At 29.9% G+C, this 4,284-nt stretch overlaps 1 long non-coding RNA gene across 1 annotated transcript; it reads left to right on the forward strand.

The window, feature by feature from the left end:
- The first annotated feature begins 583 nt into the window (after positions 1-583).
- Positions 584-3,277, forward strand: LOC114332950 (uncharacterized). The gene is made up of 3 exons (XR_007698416.1): positions 584-1,361; positions 1,997-2,154; positions 3,097-3,277. It is a non-coding gene; the product is annotated as an uncharacterized LOC114332950 (long non-coding RNA).
- The last annotated feature ends 1,007 nt before the right edge of the window (positions 3,278-4,284 follow it).

The raw sequence follows: 4,284 nt of genomic DNA on the forward strand, positions 1-4,284 counted from the left end.
TCTAAGTACGTGTATCGGTATCGTTTTTTATTATTCCGGCAACAAAACATTTTGCTTAGATCACATTATACGGGGCTGAATGGAAGCGTTATATTTTCTCCTAACTTTAAAAAATTCTGTGGAAAAATTGGCTGATTTTGTTTCATATTTCTTTCGTATTATCTCGGAGGCATAACATTTTGTTTTTGGAGTTATCCGAATATCTTTTTCTTGTACGAGCTGCACAACTTTTTATAGATAAAAACACTGATTGATCCATAAACATAAATATCGTAAATAAAGGTTGGGTTGATAAGATTAGAATGGCCCGCATGCAGCCCAGATCTCAGTCCTATCGAGCATTTATAGGATGAAATAAAAAGCATTTCGCCGTCATCTTAGGCCTCCGGAAAATTTGGTACAGTTATGGTCCAGGTAGAGGATATATGGCGCTTTCCAGGCGAGGATAACACATGTTATTTATTCGCTGCCAAATAGAATTCGAGCAGTCGTTGCTGCGAGAGGTGGACATACCCGCTATTGAATTGTTTTGTGGTTAACTTTGTCTTGTGTTGTTAATTTTAATGCGTTGATATTTATAACCCTAACAACACACAACATTCCAGGAATGTACTACCAAAGTTCTATCAATATTTGAATGTCCTGGACATTTAGGGAACATTCGGTGAACATCTGTTTAAATTATTCCTGGAATGTTACCATAAGACATTCTGTGAACATACTACCAATGTTCCTATATTTTAAGTTGCGAAATAATACATACGTGTAAGAGATACAACATTACTTATAACATACCAGACAAACTAAGTGACATTTTAGGCCTACAGTGCAATAATATGTCAAATTTAAAGAGTTTCCCAAGATTATAAACATACAAATGTAATAAAAATTATTGTTCGCGAATATTCAATTTGGAATGCGATTTTGTTAATAAAAAAAATACTTATAACTTATGCAAAACCCAAGAGAGGCATTTATATTTATTTCTTTTGCGTTCATTTTCAAATTCGCCGTGCATATATTTTTGTGCATGGCGCTTGAGAGGGCATCACGTGACTAAAAACGACCAACCAACGACCTCGCTTCGGCCATCTTGGCATCTTCATCTTGGCGACCTTGCCTTGCCGTGGATTGTTTTTAGTTGTATGTATTATTTGTGCTTTTTAAGAATATTTTTTTAATTCGGATACTTTTATAATAGCTTTAATAGTATTATTAACATAGTGCATAAAATGGTGTCCTGTTTTTAACGCAGTTGGAGTAGCAGAAACAAATGTAGATAAAAAAATCTGCAGGAATAACGTTTCAATTATGACAGAAGCTCAAAACAAATGACTGTGAATGAAAAGCCCTATTAAAAGGTTAGTATGCAAATATGTAAACGAAAGCATGCCCTGTATTTCAGAAAATAAATTAATACTATTAATACCCTAATAATACTATTCATAAAAAATCATTTAAGTAACGTAGATATAACAAAGTGAATAAAAGGCATAAATCAGAAGAATTATTATTTTATTTTATAAGTTAATAATTGGTCATATCCATTTATTATTTTAATAATAATTGTGAATAAGCCACAAACTTCGCTTATTCCTAACTAAAATAGTAAATAGAGATAGGTAATAACAAAAGGATTTGTAAAACTAAAATAATTCTTTTTGCGTTTTTGCTAGTGTATGCGTTTATAAATAGGATGGTAGACCACACACTATAATATGCAGTACCAACTAATGAATACACAGAATATTATAGTCGATTTGCTAAACTCAGTCTCAGTACTAATTACTGTAATTTTGGCAAAATTGGCCAAAAACAAAAAAAATTACCTACTAAAATCACTAGCCAGTTGTGTCTGAGTTTGGGGAACCGACTATACTAATAAACAATTTCTAAGCTGTTTTATAATAATTTTGTGAGTTCATTAATCATATTTTTTATTTAAAACTAAAATTTGTTAATAATGCTTAGTAATGCATATATTTTGTATTTTTAGCTTTCCAGAAGATCCTGCGAAGAAGACATGAAGTATAGATCAGATTTGTTAATAGAGGAGTATGTTCAAAACACTTTTTAGAAAAAGATATTGACAGAACTTCACTTTCATCTGTTCGTTTGAGAGACTGTGCTGTTCCAATAGCTTATGTCACACAGGTATATGCATAACCTAATTAATAATACAGTCCGTACAATATAGATACTGTTGTAATTCATTATCTACATCGGAGATCTAAGTTGACATTGTTGCCCAACTACAAAAAATTTTTGAATTCATTTTAAGTCAAATATATCACATAATTATTGCGAAGTAGATTATACAACAAAACAGATTAATATTCAATGTAAATAAATAAAAACATCAGAAATCGAAAACAAGAATTAAGGTATAATCTTATGTTACAGTTATTAAGGTACCAAGGGTATTATAGGGATATACGTTGACCGAAAGCGTTATTATTATAATACCTGTGGTGCCTTCAACGTTTAATGCCCGACTAAATTATTCTTTATATGCGAAAAATTTGAATGAATTTTGAATTGATTAGTTTTTAAATAAGTACATTTACCAGTAACAGTAGTAACGTAATTGTGGTAACCATAGTTTTACTTAGGTTGATATTTGTCAACTTGACAGTATCTAAGTCGTTATTTAAATTTAATGCCCAAGGGCGTTATATCGTACTTAACAGACTTCGAAATGTCATTATTTGTCAAATAATGTACCAGTAGGACATTAAAGTAAATAATAAAAACAATAAATATAATGAATACTAAATACTTATTTGTTTGTGAAAAATCTATTTCTTTGTGGCTTTTTTGTAATTAATTATTCTAATGGGGAAATAAGCCACAATTTACTTGAAAAAATAATTTTATTAAGGTTTCTACTTCCACATCGGATGTCGTTGTCAAAATACAAAATGTTCATTATTATTATTTTATTTATTAAATATTATTTATTATTTATTTAAATATTATTTAATATTTATTTTTTTATTATTATTATTTATGCATATTATTACCTGTAAATAATATTTCTTCTGATTGTTAATTGTAAAGGATAGAAAAATTACCTTTTATTTTATTTTCTTTTAGAATCAGCTGAGTGAAGTGGTCTACAAAAAACCAGAAAGGAAACGGAATATGTGGCTACGAAAAGCAAAAGAAAGGTTTACAAAGCAAATGTGACACATTTTTTTATAATATTTAGGAATGTCAGCAAATTACATTAAAAAATGTATGTAAAGATTTTTTGCAATAAAAATGTTTATATTTATCAAGGATGTATTATTTGGTATGGCCATATATCGTCAGTGATGTGACAGTACCTCCTATCTGTTTTTTTCAAGAGATTTGTAAGATAGACTAAAAACTTGTTTCGGCCACCTCCTGTTTTCATATATTTTTTGACTTGTTTTGCAGTAAATTCAACTATCTATTTACTACAAAAAAAGTCAGAATACGTACGAAACCAGAAAGTGACCTTAAAAAATGTTTTTCGTCTCCTGCAAACCTCATGAAAAAACATATAGGAGGTATTGTCACATTACTGACGATATATTTCAGTGAATGTCTAAAAAATATACTGTGAATGTTCAAAGAACGTTCGTAGACATTCATGGAATGTTCTAACAAGACATTCAGTCTAAAAATATACTGTGAATGTCCAAAGAACATTCATGGAATGTTCCAACAAGACATTCAGTCTAAAAAATAGACTGTGAATGTCCAAAGAACATTCGTAGACATTCATGGAATGTTCCAACAGAACATTCTAAGAATATTTAAAATGCTGACACAGCACTTTCCTGGTACTTTCCAGGGACATTCGTGTGCATTTGGGGACATTCCAGGAATGTTTTCAATGTCCTGTGTGTACATTCTAGGAACATTCATGGAATGTTTTGTGTTATTAGGGAATTAAATGAAACTTCAAAGAAGTGTTTGTATTTACACCTTGTACAAAAAAAGAGATATTCGGATAATTCAAAAAGAATCTTAGGGATACCTCTAGGACAATACAAAAGTAATATGAAACAAAATCAGCCCTCCAATTTTTCCACTGAATTTTTTTTAAGTTAGGAGAAAAAACAACACTTCCATTAACCCCCGTATAATATCATCTAAATAAAAATTTTTTGTTACCGGAATGATAGCAAACTACATCAATATGTACTGTTGTGGAATTGTTTTTTTTTAAGGAAATTCAAAAAAAAAATTAAATTTATATCAACGACCATAAAATCATAGTTTTTCATCACCCTGTATATCACCAAAATTGTT

This window comes from Diabrotica virgifera, chromosome 5 (assembly GCF_917563875.1).
Source record: "Diabrotica virgifera virgifera chromosome 5, PGI_DIABVI_V3a".
Taxonomy (NCBI): domain Eukaryota; kingdom Metazoa; phylum Arthropoda; class Insecta; order Coleoptera; family Chrysomelidae; genus Diabrotica; species Diabrotica virgifera.